Raw genomic sequence first — 24,326 nt, 5'->3', positions numbered from 1 at the left:
GGTCACGTCAAGTTACTACTCAGGGGCAGTTTGCTAAACGCTCAGCACACCAAGCCATCCCTTGCCCACACCCATTGGGGGGGGGACGTCCAGGAATTTTCAATAAATTTTCCCAAGCAGTCACATCCATAAAGTATACACAATGAATACCTCAAGACAGAAGGAAGATATCGACGGAGATCAGAGGAAAGCCAAATATAGCCGATGAGGTACAAGTCTAATCAACAGAAGCATTGAAGCACGAAGTGATATGAAGACTAGCCAAGAGCCATCTACCGAACATCCAATCTGTCACAGATCAAATAAATTTCAAACCTAACAAGATATGGGCAGATCGCGTGCTCGATCTCAAAGGCAAAACTGTATGCTGACCTTTAAAGCATAAAGTTGATGATATAATGCTAATTTCTAAGGCATTCGACGAAGAGGAAAGGATGATTTCTAAAAACAGCATGAGATGAAGACCTTCGAGTGGATTATTTTCAGTAATCCACTCAAAGCTCGGGGGCTACACCCATTGGGTGCACCTCCGGTGCACCCAATGAATCTTCAACCCCAAAAGACAGAATGCTGATTTCTAAAGCATGAGATGAAAATAAAACAATGCTGACTTCTAAAGCATGAGTTGAAGATAAAAACAATTTCTGAGAAGACTTGAAATGAAGACCTTCGAGTGAATTATTTTCAATAATCCACTCGAAGCTCGGGGGCTACACCCATTGGGTGCACCTTCGGCGCACCCAATGAATCCTGAATGCCAAAAGGGCAGAATGCTGATCTCCAAAGCATAAATCCGAGACAGAGCAGCGATTTTTGAGGAATAAAGCGAAGACCGATGAATAATGGCAGAAGAAAACAACAGAAGATCGTTTTTACCGAGTCACTCAGAGTTCAGAAGCAACGGCTCGACATACTTATTTTCAAGGCATTCCTTATCAAAATCAAAAACTACAAGCTGGACCTAGAATCTTTGGGTCGTTTATTTCAAAATCAACCCAAAGATTGGGGGCTGAGGCCGTTGTGGGGGACGGATATCCCCCGGGTCCACTGGAAGGCCAAAAGACCTCGCGAAAGGCCTTGGGCCCAATAGTTCGCAAGGTCATTCCTTCGTGGGCCTGGGGAGGGACGTCCAGTGAAGTGGATTGACACAAGAGTGGATCAACGCAAGCCCAGACGACCCGATGAATTTGAGCAGCAACCGCAGCGATGATCCGACCTTCCCGTATAGTGTCCTCATACATCGGAACAGAACGGAGATAGGTCGGCGAAATTATAGGAAGATAGGCTCAGTCGTTTCACTATTACTTAGGCTCACGTTGTTATCATATACGCATGTAACGCCCCACGGTCGAATATATAAGGCCTAGGGGGCATCCCCTCAAGAAGATATCTCACTACTTAGCCATCCACTCAGTTCTCTAACATCCTCGATACTAGAGAACCCCCTTTGTAACCTACCACACAAAGTGTTCACGCCAGGACATAGGGTATTACGCATCTCAAACCGGCCCGAACCTGTACAACCTTGTCTATTGTCTCTCATGCATCTAGCACGAACCATCGAGCTATAGTCGGTAACACCGTCCTACTCCAAAAAGCACCTTGAGGGGCAACCCTGGGTGCGCGGTCGGACCCAAAACACCGACAGGCGTCTGCTACCACGTTGGCCTTCCCGGGGTGGTAGTGGATCTCAAGGTCATAATCTTTGATCAATTCCAGCCATCTTCACTGATGTAGGTTGAGGTCTGGCTGAGTGAAAATATACTTTAGACTCTTGTGATCGGTGAAGATGTGACATTTGTTCCCAATTAGGTAGTGCCTCCATATTTTTAGGGCATGCACTATGGCTGCCAATTCCAAATTGTGTGTGGGATAATTCTGCTCGTGTGGCTTCAGTAAGCGTGATGCATAGGCAATGACTTTCTCATTTTGCATAAGTACACACCCTAAGCCTTGCCTCGAGGCATCACAGAAGACAACGAAATCCTGATGGATGTCTAGCAGTGTCAAAACGGGTGCGGTTGTGAGCTTCTTCTTTATGATTTGGAAGCTTTCTTCACACTTCGGGGTCCACACAAACTTATTGTCTTTCTTGAGGAGCTCGGTCATAGGTCTTGCTATGCTGGAGAATCCTTAGATAAAACGATGGTAATATCCTGCCATTCCCAGAAAGCTTCGAACTTCACTAATGTTGGATGGCTGCTTCCATTTGGATACTGCTTCTACCTTGGACGGGTCTACTTCTATTCCTTCTGCAGTTAAGATATGCCCAAGGAAGGCTATCTTTTCTAACCAGAATTCACATTTGCTGAGCTTAGCGTAGAGTTGATGTGCTCTAAGTCTTTCAAGGACAATCTGGAGGTGATGCTCATGATCTTCGTGATTCTTGGAGTAGATAAGGATGTCATCAATGAAGACTACGACAAACTTATCTAGCTCTTCCATAAATACCTTATTCATGATGTTCATGAAAAAGGCGGGTGCGTTGGTTAGTCGGAAGGGCATTACTGTGAACTCATAGTGTCTGTACCGGGTGACAAATGCAGTCTTCTGAATATCTGCTTCCTTGATTCTCAACTCGTGATATCCTGACCTTAGGTCTATCTTGGAGAAATACTTGGCCCCTTGAAGCTGGTCAAAGAGGTCGTCGATCCGAGGGAGTGGATACTTGTTTTTGATTGTAACCTCATTCAAGGATCGGTAATCAATACACATCCTCATACTTCCATCCTTTTTGGTGACAAAGAGGACTGGTGCTCCCCAAGGAGATGAGCTGGGACGAATGTACCCTTTTTGTTGAAGTTCTGCGATCTGGAGTTTTAGTTCTGCTAATTTAGTGGGAGCCATGCGGTATGGTCTCTTTGTGATGGGCGCAGCGCCGGGGATTTGATCTATGTAGAACTCCACTTCTCTTTCTGGCGGCATTCCTAGCAATTCTTCCGGGAATACATCCATGAATTCTTCTACCACAGATATGCTTTCTGCTGCTAGATTAAACACCATTGGATCCTTGGCGGGTGGCTGAGCCTGACAAGAAACTGACTTTCCTTGGTGGTCAGTGAGAAGAACGGTCTTATTTGCGCAACTTATGATGCCCTTGTGTTTGGTTAACTAATCCATTCCTAAGATCACATCAATCCCTTGGGATGGCAAGATGGTTAAGTCTGCCAAGAACACTACCCCACTTAAAAGAATTCTGACTTGGGAGCATTTGAGCTGGCATATAAGGTCTAACCCTGGGGTTCGGGTGACCAAGGGAATTTATAGGTGTGTAGAGGGAATGCCATGTTTCTCCATAAAACTAGTGGCTATAAACGAATGGGATGCTCCTGAATCAAAAAGTACAGTAGCGGGAGTAAATTCAACTAGGAACTCACCGAGCACTACTCTCGGAGCTTGCTGAGCCTCTTGAGCATCGACGTGGTTTACTCGTGCCCTGCCATGATACTGGGTCTTGCTCTGCTGGCTGATGGAGGAGGGTGCCTTGGAGTCAGGCGCTGGGGCATTCTTGGGGCCATTCACCGAGTTGGAGTAAGTAGGTCCTGATGCCTTCAACTGGGGGTAGTTATTCTTGGAGTGACTGGGGTCTCCGTAGTGCCAACAGGCGTTAGCTGGTGGTTGGTTGGTTGTGACTGAGGGGGCCTGAAAGGAGCTCTGACTCTGCTAACTGAAACGTGATGGAGTGGGTTCTATTGGCTTATTGAAGCTTGGTCCCTTGGGTGGAAACCCAAAGGATCGAGTTCTCTGGTGCCGGTCTTGCTGCTGAGCTCGGAGGACTTGGAATTTCCTCTTGAGGTGACCTTTTTCTTCTTCCCTTGCCCTTTCCACTTGTATGGCTTTGTTTGAGAGGTGCGAGAAGCTGAGGAAATCCTGGCTGGCAAGGATGGTCTTGAGTTCTGGTCTTAGCCCTTTCAAAAAGCGGACCATCTTCTTGGCTTCTGTGCTGACGTCGTCAAGCGCGTAGCGAGCCAATTCTGTGAATTTGTGCACATACTCACTGACAGATCTTCCACCTTGAGTTAGTTCCCGAAATTCATCTTCCTTGAGCTGAACGATCCCTTGGGGCACATGATGTTCTCGGAAAGCAGTTTCGTATTCTGCCTAGGTAGCATCTCTGACGGTAGCGCTGAATGTATCCCACCAGGATAGGGCCATCCCGGAAAGTTGATGAGCAGCCAAATGAACACGCTGATTCTCAGGGCATCCGATGGCTTCTAACTTCCTTTTTATCGTGCGCAGCCAGTCATCAGCATCGAGGGGATTGCTGGATCCAGCGAATGTGGGAGGCTTGAGCCTTAGAAAATCTCCCATCCTGTCCTGTGGTCTTCCACCATTTGGGCGCTGATTCTCCAGACTTCTAGTGAGGACTTCAATGAGTCGGGTTTGGTTGGCTAGAACTTGGGCTAAATCTAATGGCAGCTCCGGAGGTGCGAGGAGGTGGGTCTCACTCCCTTCTCCACTGGCTTCTCCTTCAACTCCTAGGGGAAACCTTGCTCCAATCCCGGAGGCGATAGGCGTGGTTTTATCCGAAGCCATCTGCCAGGGGGAGAGAATTACTACTATGCACATGCCATTTTTTTTTCAACCATGTTATTTTATTCATCACACAAGTTCATTACAAGCATACTGTTGGGGGCCTTCGTCTTCCGAAGGTCCTCAAAAACATGATTTAACAATGTTTCTGGAGTATAATACATGAACAGGTACTTTCGGACTTGGATCAGAACCACAGTGTGAAGAAGCACAAAGAATACGAAGGTTGGCGCAGAGCCGAAGCTATGTGCAGGGGAGCTTCGGCATGACAGCAGAAAAGGAAACCAACTTAAAAGGGAAAAGGCTATTTAGACCTCGATGGATTACTATAGAGTCATTAGCAAATGTAAAGGGCATGGGTGTAATTTTACATGGGCTGCGTCCCGTGCCTATAAATAGATGAACAGTGCTCCTGTACTGTTCACGCTGACTTGACATTTGCTTTTGCGTCACACTTGTACTCTTACCTTCTTTCGAGCCGAAGGTACATTTGTAACTTGTTATCATTTCTATTTTTCCATAATGATAAAATAGAAATGAATTGATAATAATACATAATTGTACATGTTATCTTTTATATCTCATATGATTCTCTCTTCATTATTAAATGTTACGCTGATGAAGGTATGTCCTTCATAAGCTTCGTCCGAAAATCATTATATCCCAAGGGAAATAATGCTTCGAAGGACGAAGGACTTTAACGTTTAATATTTTTTGTGTTGCCTTGTTCTTAACTCATAGCATTTGAGAACAAGTCCCCAACATTGGCGCCCACCTCCGGTGAATCCTTTTCGACCACCTTCGGCAAGCATTGACCTTCGTCATGCCACTGAAGAAAGCTTCAGCGACAGGGGCTGCCGCTCTGCAGCCGCTGGACCCAAATCAGGAGACCCTTTCTCTTCGAGAGCCCCAAAGCCAGAAGAGGAAGGCCACCAGTCCAACACCCTAAGAGGACAAGTTGGACTAAGAAATCAGAAATATGGAGATGCTTCATCAGCAAGTGCAAAAGAAGAAGGAGAAGATGGCTCGACTAGCTGACCTACAAAGGCAGATTGACGAAGCCACTGAAGAAGTACATCACCTTGCTCAAGACGAGCAAGACCGAAGGCCCTAGCACAGGGAGCTTCATCAAGAGGGCTTGTTCAACGACGATGGATGGTATGATGATTTTAATCATGATACCTTTACTTTTGATGATGCTTCTCCCCTGGCAGCAGAACTGCAGGCCATCCCGTGGCCCCCATCATACAAGCCACCTCAGCTCCCAATGTATGATGGGCATTTAGACCCGAAGCAGTTTTTGATGAGTTATGAAGCAACCATATCTTCATATGGAGGCAATGCAGCTGTGATGGCCAAATCTTTCGTCATGGTAGTTAAGAATGTGGCCCAGACATGGTATTCTTCTCTTCGGCCAGGAACTATCACTTCATGGCAGAAGCTCAAAGACATGCTGGTGACAAGCTTCCAGGGCTTCCAGACGAAGCCAGTCATAGCTCAGGCTCTATTTCAATGCACACAAGATCACGAGGAGTATCTCTAGGCATACATCCGAAGGTTCTTGCGTCTGAGAGCACAAGCACCTACAGTGCCCAATGAAATTGTCATTGAGGCCATGATCAAGGGGCTTCGTCCAGGACCTACTGCCCAATATTTTGCTAGAAAGCCCCACAGACTTTGGAGAAGCTGCTTCAAAAGATGGATGAATACATCCGCGCTGATAATGACTTTCGTCAAAGAAGGGAGGAAGCCTACAGGTTCTCTAAGATGACCAGGGGCTTCGGAGGGAGAATCCATCCAAGGCACGTCAGATCAATCCATTCCACCTAGAATGCCGACAGAGGAAGTCAACAACAGAGGCCACAATATTCCTCGCAAGCTTCGGGGCAGCAACAAAGCTATCTTCGGCCGCCAACTCCAAGGGGCAGAGGCGCCAGGGGCTTTGGAGGAAGGTTTGGGGATCAACCCAGGAAAATTTATTGCTTATTCTATGGTGAGGACAAAGGCCATACTACAAGGATGTGCCATGTCACCATTCAGAAATAGAAGGAAATAGCAGAAGCTGCAGCTCAGCAGAACCAGCCGAAGCAGGTCATGCATACTGCTTCATATCACTCACCCTACATACCAGAGTATGTGGGTAACCATCCTGCAGCGTCTGTTGCTTTGGCTAGTCAGCCACAGGCATCCTGGCCACAGCCTCCACCTCTGCCACCACTAGAACATGCATATTCACGCGGCCAACAGCCAGAAGGGAGTCAACAGACCCATCAGCAGAGAGACTTTAGGGAGGAGTCCGAAGCTCGCACAGTCAACAGTACTGTGCCAGAGTCGAAGCATATCTACTAAGAGATATCCTACCCCTGAATCAGTTTTTACATTCATTGTCATTTTCTTTCTTACTAAGGAACAATTATTGAAAACCTAGTTTTCTTGTCGTTTTCAATTCCTTGTAATAACTTCATTTTTACCATAGTGAAAATATATCTTCTCCACAGACTTACGGAGTCCAAAAAGTCACCGAAGCACAAAAAGTCGTTCTTAAGTCACAAGTATCTCCGAAGTCGTTCTACGAAACGCAGCGTAAGTTTGCCGAAGCTATAAAAAGTCGTTCCTAAGGGAGCGCAGTGTAAGTTTTCTGCTCAAAAGTCGTTACAAAGGGAATGCAGAGCCAAATACCGCCGAAATATAAGGCGAAGCGCGAAAAGTCAACGCGAATACCGCCGAAATAGAAGGCGAAGAAGTTCAAAAGACGTTCCTAAGGGAATGCAGAACTTACAGCAAAAAGTCAGCGCTGATACACCGAAAAATAAACGGTGAAGCCGAAAAATAAACGACAAAGAGATTGTGTATTCCAATATGGGAATGTGAGTGTGTGTCTTCGGCACAAAGTATCATTTTCGCATAGCATAACATCATCACATCATTTCGCATAACATAACATCATACATCATATTGCATCAATGGCACAAGAAGGGGATATAATGTTGACCTTCGGAGAATGCTTCGAAAAAGTGAAATTGTGCTAAGGCACAAAATAAGTTTTGAAGAGATACAACTTTATCAGCTCTGAAGTGGAGGAAAAAGTTTACTATTGACGAAGTATCAGTGTTATGGCGACGCTTGGAGCATTTTTTATAAAGCACTCTGATATCAAGGAAGAAAGTCTATTACTGACGAAGCATTAATGTTTCTGCGACGATTGGGGGATTTTTCACGAAGCATAAAAACTCTTCTTTACGAAGCATGAAAAGAAGGGAAGGTGTTTTTTCGCCGAAGGCTCAAAAACGGTATGTACAATAAAAATTTCATGCATCGCAAAGAAATGGATTACTAAGCCATTTACACATTACATTAAGAACTCATGAGTACCAAATATTACAAGCATAGTCCAGCAGATGTTACATTAATATTCTGGCAATATTTTTACAATATCTATTCTTCTTCTTTCAAAACTTTGTCTGCAGCTTCGGTCAGCAGTTGAGTAACGACTTCGTCCATAATGGTTTCAGCCATGCTAATAATTTCTGATGATTCTTTTGCCTCTGCTTCGGCTAGTGGCTCGAAGGGCTCTGGGGGAGGAGATAGTTCAGATGCGGTAGAAAATGTAAATTATTTCGAAGTCGCAAAAGTAAACTTCAAAAGTAAAAATCGTTAAGTAATACCTATTCGTCTCTCAAGCTCCGCAGCCTTTTTCAGCTGTTTTTGTCGCTTCTCTAGTGTCGTGAGTATCTTTTTCACTTTTCTTTATTATTTCGTGAGCCATCCCTCGACCGCCATTCTCCCAAATGTCAGTGAAAATTTTTCCGCCTATTAAGCTTGCCTTGGCCGAGGGATCCTTCGTATCATCAATGGTGAAAGCAGCTTCGGCTTGGGCCAAAGTTTTAACATGTTCGCACCCTGGTTTCTCCAAAATAGCTGCAACTCCCCTCGCGCCAGAGAAGGCGCAGATATCCCCACGGCCACTCAAAACTTCCTCAAAAGCTTCGGCTTCGCTGCTGATCCATTCAATTGGGCCCTCAGGATCGCCTCTTATGAAGTTGTCCTCGCTGGAATATGCGCCAATGTTGGCGAAGCTAGTTTTTATTTTCTTCACGCAGTCCGTAGATTTTTCAAAGCATCTTTCCTTGGATGTGCGAAGTTCTTCAACGTTCTTCTCTAAATGATTTGTCCATTGTTCGCTAATTCCTCGTTTAGCTTCTGCAACTGCGCACTTCTCTTTAGCTTCGGCCAGTTGCTTCCGAAGGTCTTCAATCTCAATTTTTTGGGCTTCAGATTGGGTTTTAAAGTTAGCTTCATCCTTTTTTACTTTATCCACCAATGTAAGCAGAATTTTATCTTTTTCCAAAGCTTTGTTCCTCAGCTTAATAACCTCTATTCGAAGGTTGTTGAAAGCAATAGTGTAGCTCTCGTCTTCAGCGTTCTTTTGCGCTCTCAAGGCGTTGCTAAGTATTAAACCCTATATGAAAAGAATTAGTATAAGAGCAAAAGAATAATTCAAAATTTATAAACTTCCAAATATACAATTTTCGTACCTTCAGACTGTTATATGCGAGGCTATCTGCAAGATCGTCCTTCGTCATAGCGCATAGGCTAGCTTCAAGCTTCGGGAACCCGATACTTCTAGCCATCTCCCGACAAACAGATAATTCTTTGTTGTCTGGGAGGCAGTATAAGAAGTCATCTTCGTCTGTGCCATTGAACACTAAGGCCCCTTTTGTATACTTCAGTTCTCGGGCATAGTGTTTAGCTTCAAAAATCTCTTCTTCAGATAATCTTTTTCCCGAAGCGTGTCGTACAATATAATCAAGTACTTCGGAAGATGCTTCGGGACTAGAAGTGACAGTTTTTTCAGGCAGAATTTGTTTTGCAGCTTCTTTTTCCGTTTCCTTTTCTCCGGTTTCCAAGGATTTCTCCTTGGCGGGCTCTGAAGGCCCAGCTTCGGTCTCGGCCTGGCTCTTTGTAGCTTTGGCTTCGGTTAGTTTTGTCTCAGTCTGTGTTTTTGAAGCTTCGGTAGTTTTCCCTGGAGTAGAGCTTGAAGTCTTTATCGTCTCCAGCACATCTAGTACGTTGACCATCCTTTTCCTCTTGGGGTCGCTGTAAGATCTTTTTGTGCCTTCGGCACTGTCACTTCTGCTGAAGGGCTTATAACTTCTAATATCTTTGTTCTTTCGACCTCTATCTCTTCAATATTATCGGCCTTCGGCTCAGCTAATTTGGCCGATGATGCCTTCGGCATTGCAGCCGGCTCTTCAATCTTCTGCATAAGCGCAGGTTCTTTCGCTTCAGTGGCCGAAGAGGTCTCACTGCCAAATTTGGGCACTATGGCCGGTTCAATATAGCGCGGTCAGTGAGTAAGAACCTTCACCTTTCTCCTCTTCGGTGCGGGCTCACTCGGAGCAGCTGAAGTAACATCCTTCCCAGAAGTTGCACTCTTTCTCTTCTGCCCCCTTGGCGGGTAGCGATAGTCAGGATACAATAAATCCAATAGCATCAAAAACTCTATTTAATCTCTTCTTTTTCTGGCTCCCGAAGGCCGCAAATAACACATTATCTTCCGCTTTGGAGTACGACCCAAGCAGTTCATCACTTGTAGCTTCGATACATTTCAGCCAGTCGTCATTTGGCTCATCAAATTTATCTCCATATCTGAAGGTGTATTTCAGTTGAACCAGCTCTCCTTCGCTAGTCTTAGTGACAGTCTCCTTTGGCATTTCCCACTTCTCTACAAGTGGCCATACTCTGAAGGCTATATGCTCCTAGATTAGATCCCTTGTCTCGATGAAAGTACAAACCGTGCCGAAGGCCCTTCGGCATCCTTCGGTTGCCTCATCAATCTCTACCTTCGGTTTTCGGAGGTCGAAACGCTGCCAGATGGGGCACATGATGATCTCTTTAATGTATTCTCGTGCCTTTAAATCATTTTTCACATAGAACCATTCTTTCATCCAGTCCCCGGGCCATCTCTTCCGAAAAGTTGGCACTGGGCAGCTCGAGCCAGAACGAGCTACGAAGCTATAACAACCAAAATTGTTATGATACTGCTCTTTACCCCAGGGCTTCGTCTCATATACAAGTTCATGCATACTGCAGAAACTTTTTGCACTTGGCTCCAAGCCCTGACTCCTCACGACCCAGACAAAGATTCCCAATCTTATGATTGCTTCGGGAGTAATTTGGTGAAGGAAAATCTGGTATATCTTTAAAACTTCAACCACAAATCTGCTTAAGGGGAACCGAAGCCCAGCTTTGAAAAAGCTTTGGAAGATCATGACTTCATTCTCTTCGGGAACAGGAGCAGTCTTGTCTCCGTTGTCAGCCCTCACAATAGACATATCTCGAAAATATCTTCCCCTCATATTATCGAGATGACTCTGTTTAATAGTTGATTTTCCGAAAACTGCATGACTTGGTCGCCAGGGTCGATCTTCGGAGTCTTCGCCCCACTTTCCACATCATAACTGTCACTGTCACCGGTGTCTTCAGATAAGCCTTCCAAAATCTCCCTAGTAATCTTTTCTGTATTTGTCTTTGCTATTGATTCAATAAAGCCAGCAGTCTTCTCCTCAGAAAGCTTCTCCTCCTCGCTCAGCTTCGTCTCAGCAACATCTTTCTTATCTCGAGACATCTCTTCGGAAATGGTGAAAATGTGCTCTTAAAGCCGAAGCTTAGAAAATCTAAAAAAACAAGCAAGCATTGGTAGGCAAGAGCTAAAAATTGAGCAAGCAGAGCAGACGACAAAAAGCGTGCCAAATGAGCTCGTGGTGTGCTCCTATTTATACATCTAGTGCGTTGCAAAATGGAGGGCCCCGCTTGTCATTGATTATTGCTATTATAGCAAAGGGAAGCTGTTTTTTGGACCTTCGGCTTAGGGCCTTTGTCCATATCGCAATTTGAATTTGTTATTCTAACAAATTAACCTTGCGAGGGGCTACTGTTGGGGGCCTTCGTCTTCCGAAGGTCCTCAAAAACATGATTTAACAATGTTTCTGGAGTATAATACATGAACAGGTACTTTCGGACTTGGATCAGAACCACAGTGTGAAGAAGCACAAAGAATACGAAGGTTGGCGCAGAGTCGAAGCTATGCGCAGGGGAGCTTCGGCATGACAACAGAAAAGGAAACCGACTTAAAAGGGAAAAGGCTATTTAGACCTCGATGGATTACTATAGAGTCATTAGCAAATGTAAAGGGCATGGGCGTAATTTTACATGGGCTGTGTCCCGTGCCTATAAATAGATGAACAATACTCCTGTACTGTTCACGCTGACTTGGCATTCGCTTTTGCGTCACACTTGTACTCTTACCTTCTTTCGAGCCGAAGGTACATTTGTAACTTGTTATCATTTCTATTTTTCCATAATGATAAAATAGAAATGAACTGATAATAATACATAATTTTACATGTTATCTTTTATATCTCATATGATTCTCTCTTCATTATTAAATGTTACGCTGATGAAGGTATGTCCTTCATAACCTTCGTCCAAAAATCATTATATCCCAAGGGAAATAATGCTTTGAAGGACGAAGGATGAAGGACTTTAATGTTTAATATTTTTTGTGTTGCCTTGTTCTTAACTCATAGCATTTGAGAACAAGTCCCCAACACATACTGTTATCACAAGTCGCACTACATGCGAGCGCTTTCTAAGGTACTTCCGAACTCCCTTTCTAAAGTGTCCCCAAATTCCTTGAGAAGGTCATCAAGGCTAGCTAGGGACATATCCTCGACGTCGGACAAGTTCTCTATCCTGGAGGGAGGTAGTGCTGGAGGGGCTTCCTTCTTCCGTTCAGTCTGGCATCCTTGGCTCTTGGTCCTCTTCCAGATTTTCTTTGTGGGGCGAGCTTCTTTAGCTTCTTATCATAATCCATCTTCAGGGTTCGGTAGGCTTCACGAGTGTTGGCCTCTTCACCTTCTGCTATTTCGAGACTTTCTTGGAGGGACGTCTTGTCCTTTTTAAGTTCCTTGACCTGTTTCTCTAAGCTTTCCACCCGGGAGTTTAGGTGGGTGCTATGGGAGGAAAGGTCGTCATAGTGGTTATTGAGGGTGTGGAGATATCCGGCCATGTAGACGATGGTGGGGTCATCCTCAGTAGGATCTCTTCCTGATAGGGCCTGAAGTCTTTTCCTCCAGGCAGGGGTATTTTTGTTGCTAAGTGGGAAGTAACGAAGGGGGTTTCAAAGACCTCCCTGCTGTAGTTTTGGCATAGCCATCAGAGAGCTTTTTGGGCAACATTTTGGCAAGTGTCTGGGAAGCGGTGTCCGGTGAAGGTGACTTGGAAAGGAGGGTGGTTCGGGTAGCTTCGGCTTTCTCCCAGGTAGACTGCCATAGAGCACTTCTCAGTTCCATTCTCGTGGTATTCCTTCCAGACGTACTTCGGCTTCTTGCGGATCCCCATGCGAAGCGCACAACTCCGCAAGAGATGAGGGAATCCTTCCACCTCTGAGCAGTAGGATGTCCTAATGACCAAAGAGCCTTCCATATGGTAGAGGAAAAGAAGGGTCTGTTAATATCGGGGGAAAGGAGAGAAGATTTTTCTTAGAGATAAGAGGTCTTTTCTTTTTAAGGCAAACTTTTAAGGTCGGGGCTGCGATCTACGGCCAGTCCTATGGCTCTGATGCCACCTGAAGCGTCCCGATCCTTTAGGACTCAAATGTGATACAATTACTAGTCCCAGGAGGCTAGTAACCACATTCCTTACTTCAAATAGTACATAGTTCGAATAAAAGTTATTACAATACCAGAGTACAAGCTCGAGAGAGAGAGCCAGAATTACAAAGCGCAGTAGAAGATAAACTAGCCCAAGCCACAGGAAGAACTGGGTGCAGACACATCCCTCTTAATCAAGCATATCAGAAAAGAAGTCCTCAGCTGCTGAAAAACATAAATAAATCTGGGTGAATACACTAGGTATTCCGCAAGCCCATCCCGCCCGTAAAGAGAAAGGGACCTATATGATACATGCTTTATATGGTGGAGTTGAAGTCACTCTTCTTTTTCCAGAGAAAGGCAATACTTTGATGGTTTTTCCCAAGAAGGAAAATAGCACATTTTCACACTCAACCACCACTGAGCTTCCCACTCCCGTGGCATCGTTTTCATTTCCAAAAACACACGCACACACACACATTTCCCTGCTCCCAGAGGTTATAAAACACTAATTGTCATACCACACCAGACTCGTCCATTCCAGTGGACACGGACTATTCGAATAGGTTTGAACTCTACGCAGAGGGGTACACTTTACCCACTAGTCTGGTTTCTGCGATCTCACCGTCGTGAGACCCGAATGCCGAATCTCTTTCTTTCCTCGCATGTCCCTACCTTAACGGTTATACCGGAAGGAGTCAGGCCACCGCCATGTCCAAATCGGACAAAACATTCCCCCTCCTTATCCTCCCGGTGCTCCCCAGCCTTCATAACCCTGGGGTTTGGACCGTACGAGTTCAGATTGAGTGACTGCCCATACAGTCTTGAGTGGTTGTACTTATCATAAGTACATGTAGTGAAGGATGACAAACCGGTCCTTATATGAGGGGACAATCCTTCTGCTCACACCTAACCCGGCTGAGCCATCACCTTAGGCCCTCCCCTAAACTAGGGAGTCCCTGATCATCCCACTCACAAGGTGATGAGGGTGAATACCCTTCATCATACACTTTTTGAAAAACATCGTTTAGTAAAAACACTGCCCTTTTCTCATCCCACATTTTGTACTCAAAAGATGTTTGCTAATGCGGGCTATCTCTCTGCTCACAATGCAAAAGATCCATCCCTTAATCCCGGCTTAGGTAGTGGTAGAGAGAATAGGTAATTTATGCATCAAGGGAAGAATGGACTTGCCTTCGTCGAAGTTCTCCTGGCACAAAAGATCTATTTCAGAGGGGTCGGGTTCCTGCCCTTCTTCCGGAGCTACAAATTCCGGAGGATCGGATCCCTCTTCTTCTAGCAAAAATAGGTAATGAACAATACATCAATCATGGTGACTTGGTGGGGTGTGCTAATTATTAGACATTATTATTTTGTGCCCTAAAATTTATTTAGACTATTTTTGGTGCATAAAATATCAATATATATATATACATATATATAAAAAATAGGAAAAGAAAAGGGAAAAGGAAAAAAGAAAAGATATTTCCTCAGCTAGCTGGGCCGGGGGGGGGGGGGGGGGGGGGGAATTCGGCCCAGCCGAGCGTGGCCGCGCGCGGCCGCGCGGGCAGGCAGCCCACTTGGCTCGCCAGCGGGGGAACGTCGTGGGGACGGCACCATGGGCGCGGGCCCACGTGCCAGAGGGAGGGGGAGGCTGACTGTGCTAGGAGGGGGTGATGGGGGGGGGGGGGAACCGGTCGGAGCCCGACCGCCGGTGAGGTCCGCGGCGGTTCTCCGCCGGGGTCCCGGTTCTGTGACGACGGAGTGGTGGCAAGGCACTGGCGGGGGTAGGGGATCACGGTGGTAGGGCCAATTTGGCCGGAGGGCGCTTGGAATGGCCGGTCCACGACGAGGTGGCGGGCGCCCGCGGCGGTGGGGATCGCCGGTGAGGCTGCCGGGTGTATGTGTTGTGCTCGCGAGGGCACGATGAAGCTTAAGAGCAACAACAATTGGACTAGAATTCAACAGAGAAGGGAGGTCGGGACTCATCGGAGTGGAGGAAGGGTGAGGCGGCGCTGGCTCAATCGAGCTCGAGGAAGGGAAGATGGAGTGGCCGAGGCCGGTGTGGAGGAAGAGGGATCTCGGGCGGTCCTTTAGCGCCCGAGGCGGGGAAGGGGGCGAGAGGTGGCGAGCACTGGCGAGCTTGCCACGGCGGTGATGGTGGCGCATAGTGGCAACGACGGGACGGCTCGGGCAGGGGGGTGACAGGATGGCTCGGTTGGCGCAAGGGGACAGAGACGCAAGGCGCCAATCGGGTTGGCGAGTGAGTTAATGGCGAGACGACAGGGTGGTGGCGACCGGCGGCGATCGCGTCGCTAGTCCGGTCACGGGCGCGAGGAAGGTGCTGACAAGCAGGACCCGCTTGCCAGAGAGAGAGAGGTTGCGAGGGAGCGAGGGTGAGTGCGGTTGATGGGTGGGGTCGGGCTGGCAGCGGCAGAGGGGAGGGGAGCACGGGCGCGCGGGTGATGGGCCGCGAGGGGGGGGGGGAAGAATCGCGGGCGCGCGGGAGATGGGGGGTTTGGGCCGGAAACGGCCCAGCCGAGGGGGAGAATTTTTCCTTTTTCCTTTTTCTATTTTTTATTTCTATTTCTTTTATCTCCTTTTCTTTTGAACAAATAATTAGCTAAATAATCTTAGGTGCTAAAAAAATATTCTATGTGAGGTGCTTCTAACAACCATAGTGTATGCATATGATGAGATGTCCTATGAGGTGGAGTCTAGGGAGCAATTAAGGGGGGTTAGGAGATTAGGGTTTCAAACCTTAGGGTTAAATTTTGGGATGTTACATAGAGTCATACCCAGCAGATGTGCGGGGTAAGCCCACAATGAAGTCCATGCCAATCTCTTCCCATTTCCACTCAGGTATCTTAAGCGGGTGCAGTAAACCAGCAGGTCTTTGATGTTCCGCTTTCACCCTCTGACAAACATCACATAGAGCAACATGTGAAGCAACATCCTTCTTTAGTCCATACCACCAATACTTCTGCTTCAAGTCCTGGTACATCTTAGTACTACCAGGGTGTATAGAGTAAACTGAGTCATGTGCCTCCTTCAATATGGTTTCACGAAGACTATCGATATCAGGAACACAAATCTGATTCTTGAACCATATCGTGCCTTGCTCATCCTCCGTGAAATCCGGGCCTCTACATTCTATTATCATATCCTTGATCTCCTGAATTTTGGCATCACCGATCTGACCTTTCCGTATTTCTTACTCTAAGGTAGGTTCCAATTCTATGGTAATTCCTTCTGTATGAGCAACTATTCCCAGGTTGAGCCTCTCTAAATCTTCTGCTAACTCATCGGGTAACTGGGTGACAATAGCTGCATGAACCTGCCCCTTCCGACTCAAGGCATCCGCAACCAGATTCGCCTTGCCCAGATTATAGTGAATTTCCAGGTCATAATCCTTGATGAGCTCCAACCATCGGCGTTGTCTAAGGTTAAGATCCTTCTCATTGAAAATATATTTTAAGCTCTTGTGATCAGTGTAGATTCGACACTTGGTACCCATAATATAGAGTCTCTAGATCTTGAGAGCATGCACAACGGCTGCCAGTTCTAAGTCATGAGTGGGGTAGTTCAACTCATGTTTCCGCAACTAGCGAGATGCGTAGGCAATGACGTGTCCTTCCTGCATTAGCACACATCCCAGGCCTTGGCGACTCGCATCACAATATACATCAAAATTCTTCTGTAGATCTGGCATAATCAATACTGCAGCAGCCATCAACTTAGATCTCAACTGATCAAAACTCTCTTGGAATTTCTCAGTCCACTTAAACTCCTTGTCCTTCTCCAACAATGAGGTCATAGGCTTAGCAATCTTAGAGAACCCTTCAATGAATTGCCGATATTAACCTGCGAGTCCCAAGAAACTCCGGATCTCCTAAATGGTACTTGGTGTCTTCCAATCCATTATTGCTGTTACTTTAGCTGGATCAACAACAATTCCTCCTTTGGAGATGATATGCCCAAGAAAATGTACTTCATCAAGCCAGAAATCACACTTGGTAAATTTGGCATAAAGCTGATTATCCCGTAACTTCTGTAGCACCATCCGCAAATGCTCCTCATGCTCACTATCATTCTTGGAATAGATAAGAATGTCGTCGATGAAAACCACGACGAATTTATCGAGATACTCCATGAACACCTTATTCATCAGATTCATAAAATAAGCTGGTGCATTGGTTAAGCCAAATGACATGACTGTGAATTCATATAGACCATATCGGGTTGAGAAAGCCGTCTTGGGAATATCAGATGGCCTAATCTTCATTTGATGGTAGCTCGACCTGAGGTCAATCTTAGAGAACACCCTAGCACCTCTCATCTGATCAAATAAGTCATCAATACGAGGTAACATGTACTTGTTCTTGATGGTAACATCATTAAGAGATCTATAGTCCACACACATCCGTTGCGAACCATCCTTCTTCTGTACAAACAGTACCGGTGCTCCCCAAGGTGAGGAACTCAGACGAATGTACCATGCCTCCTGCAACTCCGTTAACTTCTTCTTAAGTTCTTGTAACTCTTCTACAGACATTCTGTAGGGGCGTTTATAAATAGGAGCAGTCCCAGGTAAGAGATCAATAACAAACTCAACTTCCCTCTCCGGTGGCATCTAGGGGTGGATAACGAGCCGGCTCGGCTCGACTCGTCCGAGTTCGAGCTGGCTCGTTAAGCTAACGAGCCAGCTCGGCTCGGCTCGTTAAGGTAACGAGCCACAGAGTCAGCTCGGCTCGGCTCGTTTACGAGCTCGAGCTGGCTCGTTTAGCTCGCGAGACAGAGCAGAAAAAAATAAAATGTACATAATAATTATTTTTAGTTAATTTCAAACTAATTTAACAATAGAAAATAGTAATTATACTCATAGTTTCACAAACCACATCAATATAACACCAAATTAGCACAATTCATCACTCATTAATTCACAATTCACATACATGTTCATCAGTTTAACCCATAATTATATTTGCATAGACCAAATTAACACATAGACATAGTTCATTAATCATTAGTTTAATTCATAGGCTATAGACACCTCACATATATATAACATGTTCATCAATTATTCTGTAAATGATATGCATATAGTTTCGTTTTGCTGGAATATGGTAGCTCGTTTAGCTCGTGAGCTGGCTCGTTAACTGAGAGCACCTAGAGGGGGGGGGGGGTGAATAGGTGATCCTGTAAAATTCAACACTAATAGCCACAAAACTTGATTATGAAAGTTAGAACTGCTAAGTTAGTTCTTGTGAACACATATAATCAAATAGAAAGCCCACAAGAGACACACAATTTTATCCCGTGGTTCGGCCAAGTAACACTTGCCTACTTCCACGTTGTGGCATCCCAATGGACGAGAGTTGCACTCAACTCCTTTTAAGTGATCCAATGATCAACTTGAATACCACGACTTTTCTTCCTTATCTCTTTTCCCATTTGCGAGGAATCTCCACAAGTTGAAGTCTCTCGCCCTTACAACAAAGATCACAATGAAAACACAAGAGTAAGGTTGGGGAACAACACACACAAATCCACAGCACACACACGCACACAAGCCAAGACTTGAGCTCAAAATGAGGCACAAAGAGTTCACAACTAGAACGGAGCTCAAATCACTAACACGATTGATCAAGTGCGCGGAGACGGAGTGTAGGAGACTTAGAATGCTTAGTGAATGCTTGGTTTACTCCTCCATGCGCCTAGGGGTCCCTTTTATAGCCCCAAGGCAGCTAGGACCCGTTGGAGGCCAACAAGGAAGGCCAAAGTTGCCTTCTGTCGGGTGGTGCACCGGACAATCCGGTGCACCACCGGACAGTCACTGTAGCATGTCCGGTGCGGATCTCCTTCCTAATTTGGCACAGACGACCGTTGCAGATTCGTGGCAGTTGGTGCACCGGACAGTCCGGTGCCCCTGCCGACCGTTGGCGCGGGCCACGCGTCGCCCGCGGATTGCGCGGCCGACCGTTGCGCTGGCGGCCGTTGGCTCACCGGACAGTCCGGTGCACCACCGGACAGTCCGGTGAATTATAGCCGTACGCCGCCAAATTCTCCCGAGAGCGGCCTATTCACCGGAGTCCATCCTGGCGCACCGGACAGTCCGGTGTGCCAGACTGAGCAGAGATTTGGCTGCACCGAGCCAAGTCTGTTGGTTCTTTTCTTTTCTCTGTTTCTAGCACTTAGGCAGAATATGTTAGTACTCAAAACAATGTACTAAGTCTAGAAACATACCTTGTTACATGATTTGCATCTTTTGCTTGTTTGGCATATAGTATTTCACTCACTATGTGTTGGACACTTAATCACCAAAACATTATAGAAATGGCCCAAGGGCACATTTCCCTTTCAATCTCCCCCTTTTTGGTGATTTATGCCAACACATCAAAAAGTAATGCAAAACATGCAACATCGATTCAAATTGAAGACCAAATTGTTTTTGACTCTAATTTGGCATATTTGGACCATTCTTTGCCACCACTTGGTTTGTTTTTGCAAATCAAATTCATTTTCCTATTTCTAAGTCAAGCTCACTTGTTTTGGGCATAAAGAGAGATATTCCAAAGGTGAAATTGAACAAGATCCAACTCCCCCATAATCATAGAATCTCCCCACAAGAGACCAAATTTTGCAATAAGAGTATTTTGACAAATCAATAGTTCTAACTCTACTATTTTCAAAATTCTCAAGTGGTAGCTGATCCATTTGCTTTGGCCTTAATTTCTCCCCCTTTGGCATCAAGCACCAAAATGGGATCATTTTTGGCCCTTTAACCCCACTGCAATAAGATCATAAGAATGAACTTGGAGGTGAGTACACTAATATCGGAGTGCAGTGGAAGTCTTTGCATGATCCAAGTTCACTTTTTCCCTTTCAATATATCTTTGAGACTACATCAAGAACACTTAAACACAAAGGTTAGTCTCAAAGGGTCAAGTTGTAGCACTTCTCCCCCTACATATGTGCTGTTGGGGACTTGTTCTCAAATGCTATGAATTAAGAACAAGGCGACACAAGAAATGTTAAACATTAAAATCCTTCGTCCTTCGAAGCATTACTTCCTTTAGGACATAATGATTTTCGGACGAAGGTTATGAAGGACATACCTTCATAAATTCAACACATAATAATGAAGAAGGAATCATATGAGACACAAAAGATAACGTAAACCATTATGTATTATTATCAATTCATTTCTGTATTATTATTATAGAAAAGTAGAAATAATATCAAATTACAAATGTACCTTCGGCTTGAAAGAAAGGCGAAAGAACAATCGTGACGCAAAAGCAAATGCCGAGTCAGCGTGAACAGTACGGGGGTACTGTTCACCTATTTATAGGCACGGGACACAGCCCATATAAAATTACATCCATACCCTTTACATTTGGTAGTAATTCTATAGTAATCCGCCGAGGTCTGAATAGCCTTTTCATCTTTAAGTCGGTTTCCTTTTCTGCTACCACGCCGAAGCTTTCCTGCTCACATCTTCGGCGCTGTATCAACCTTCGTATTATTTGGGCTTCTCCTACTGTGATATCGACTCGAGTCCGAAGACACCTGTTCACACATTATACTCCAGAAACACTGTTAAATCTTGTTTTTGAGGACCTTCGGAAGCCGAAGGCCCCCAACAGTAGCCCCTCGCAATATTAATTTGTTAGAATAATAAATTTAGATTGCGACATGGACGAAGGCCTTAAGCCGAAGGTCCGAAAAAACACCTTCCCTTTGCTAGAATAGCAACATTCACTGACAAGCGGGGTCTTTCAATTTTCAACGCACTGGGCATATAAATAAGAGCATACCGCGAGCTCATTTGGTACGCTCTCCTGCCATCTGCTCTTGCTCACTCAATTTTTAGCTCTTGCGCACCAAGACTTGCTTAGCTTTTTAAGTTTTAAGCTTCGGTGTTGAAAACAGTTTTTTAGTGTTTCCGAAGATGTCTGAAGATAAGAAGGCTGCTGCCGAGATGAAAGTCTCTCTGAAGAGAAAAACCTGGGGTTTCTTATAGCAATGTCGAAGACCAATACAGAAAAAATCACCAAAGAGATTTTAGAAGGGTTGTCTGAAGATACTGATGACAGCGACAGTTATGATGTGGATAGTGGTGGTGAAGACTCCGAAGATCGCCCTTGGCGACCAAGCCATGCGGTTTTCAGCAAATCAAGTATCAAAGAAAATCATCTTGTCAACATGAGGGGAAGATATTTCCGGGACTTGTCCGTTGTGAGGGCCGACGAAGGAGAAAAGACCTGTCTGAACCCTGAAGAAAATGAAGTCGTAGTGTACCGAAGCTTTTTGAAAGCTGGACTTCGATTTCCCCTGAGCAACTTTGTCGTAGAGGTGCTGAAAATATTTGAAGTCTATCTTCACCAACTTACCCCTGAAGCAATCATAAGGCTGAATATCTTCGTGTGGGCCGTGAGAAGCCAAGGTCTGGAACCTGATGCGAAAAGTTTCTGCAACATACACGAATTATCATACGAGACAAAACCCTGGGGTAAGGAACAGTATCACAATAATTTTGGCTGCTACAGTTTCGTTTCTCGGTCTGGGTCAAGCTGTCCCGTGCCAACCTTTCGGAAGAGATGGCCCGGCGACTGGATGACAGAATGGTTTTATGTGAAGAATGACCTCAAAGCACGGGAAGATATTAAAGGTATAATTATGCGCCCTATTTGGCAAAGCTTCGGCCTGCGGAGGCCGAAGGTTGAAATGAATGAAGCTGCCGAAGAATGCCAGAGAGCCTTCGGAGTTATTTGTTCTTTTATTGGAACGAGAGATTTGGTCCAAGAGCATATTGCCTTCAGAGTATGGCCGCTCGCGGAAAAATGGGAAATGCCGCAAGAGACCATAAAGGAGGCTGACGAAGGTGGACTTATCAGGCTGAAGTATACTTTCAAGTTCGGAGATAAATTCGTTGAGCCAGATGATGACTGGCTAAAAAGCATTGAAAATGTAAGTGATGAACTACTTGGGGCTTATTCGAAGGCCGAAGATACTGCATTGTCAGCAGCCTTCGGAGGCCGGAAAAAGAAAAGACTGAACCGGGTGTTTGACGCAATCGGGTTCGTCTACTCTGACTATCGTTATCCCATTCGAGGGCAGAAAAGAAAAGGCACAACCTCTGCGAAAGAAGAAGCTGCAGCTGCTCCTAGTGAGCCAGCACCGAAAAGAAAAAGGATAAAGGTCCTCACACATCGGCCACGCTATATTGAACCAGCCTCGGTGCCTGAGTTCACCGGAAAGACCTCTTCGGGCACCGAGGCTGAAGAGCCAACCAAGCCAACCTTGCTGCCAGAAGTCGCAGAAATGGCCGAAGCGCCAACAAGAATAGGATTGGAAGAACCAAAGATTTTGTTACCAGAAACCAAAGAGATGGCCGAAGCGCCATCGACAGAAAAAATGGAAGAAGCAAAAGGATCAACTGAGGGATCAAAAATATCAGAAGTTTTAAGTCCTTCAGCAAATGTTGAGACAATAAAAATCCAAAAGGGGCCAGCGGTGACTCCGAAAAGAAAAAGAATGGTCAATGTGCTAGATGTTCTGGAAACAATTAAGTCCTCAAGCACAACTCCAAAGAAGACTGTTGAAACTTCCGAAGCAAGAACTGAAATTTTTGATACTAAGGCTCCAAAGCAAGAAACTGAGGCTGAAGCTGGGCCCTCAGAGCCCACGAAGATAAAATCCTTGGAAACCGAGGAAGAAAAAATGACGGAGCCAATTCTTGTTGAAGAAATCAGTGCTGTTGCCCCCGAAGCATCCCCAAAGTCCTTGATTATATTGTTCGACATGCTTCGGGGAAAAAATTATCAGAAAAAGAAAAGCAAGAGGCCCGGCTTTACGCCCAAAAACTGAAGTATCCAAAGGGGGCGTTAATATTCAACGGCAGTGGAGAAGAAGACTTTTTGTATTGTCTCCCTGACAGCAAGGAGATTTCTGTCTGTCGGGAGATGAGCAAGAGCTTCGGATTCCCAACACTAGAAGACGGGCTCTCGGTGCTGTCGAAAAACGAACTGGCCGACAGCCTGGCGTATAATAGCTTAAAGGTGTGCAAAAAATGAGATCTTTGTATTTTTTCTTGAGACCAAAATTTTTCGTCTGCTTAAATTTATTGACGCACACACATTTTTCTTTGCAGGGCCTTATACTTAGCAATGCCCTCAGGGCCCAAAAAGATGCCGAAGACGAAGGGTGCGCTATAGCCCTGAGCAACCTTCGTTCCGAAGTAATTGAACTAAGGAACGAAGGTCTCGAAAAAGATAAAATATTACATTCATTGATAAATAGAATAAAAGAAGACGAAGCTACTTTTAAAGGTCAAGCTGAGGCTCAGAAGCGTGAAATTGAAGATCTTCGAAAACAACTAGCCAGAGCTAAAGAGGAACGCATACTTGAAGAAATGAAGCGAGAACTTAGTGACCAATGGGCAAATCATTTAGAAGGAACTGTTGAAGAGCTTCGTTCGTCCAAGAAAAGATGCTATGATAAATCTATGGAGTGTGTTAAGAAGATGAAAGCTAGCTTCGCCAGCGTCGGCGCATTCTCGAGCGAAGAAAACTTTACAAGAGGCAACCCCGAAGGTCCCATCGAATGGATTAATCACGAAGCTGAGGCCTTCGAGGAAATTTTAAATAGCCGCGGAGACATATGTGCTTTCTCGGGTGCCAGGGGGATTGCCACCATTTTGGAGAAAAAGGGCTGCGAGCATGTAAAGATTTTAGCGCAATCCGAAGCCACCTTGTCCTTCGAAGATGCGAAAGATCCTTCAGCCGAAGCTAGCATGGTTGGTGGAAAATTTTTCACCGATGTCTGGGATAATGGCGGCCGAGAAATGGCCCGAGAAATTAGCCAAAAGAGCGAAAAGGGCATCCACGATGCTAGAAAAGTGGCAGAGGCTGCTGAGAAAAGCGCAGAGCCCGAAGGGCAAATAGGTATTAACTAATGGTTTTTATTGTGTTGTAATTTTTGGTTTTAAACTTCGTTCGCAATTTGTAATAGCAATGTAGCCGTATCCTGTCCTCCTTCAGATCCTACTAAAGCGTCTCCGGGCCCTCACCCGAAAGGAGACGATGAAATTAAAAAGATGGCTGAAGCTATCATGGATGAAGTTGTTAATCGGCT

The sequence above is a fragment of the Zea mays genome, chromosome 1 (genome assembly GCF_902167145.1).
Source record: "Zea mays cultivar B73 chromosome 1, Zm-B73-REFERENCE-NAM-5.0, whole genome shotgun sequence".
Classification (NCBI taxonomy): Eukaryota; Viridiplantae; Streptophyta; class Magnoliopsida; order Poales; family Poaceae; genus Zea; species Zea mays.
Note: the sequence above shows the minus strand (reverse complement) of the source record.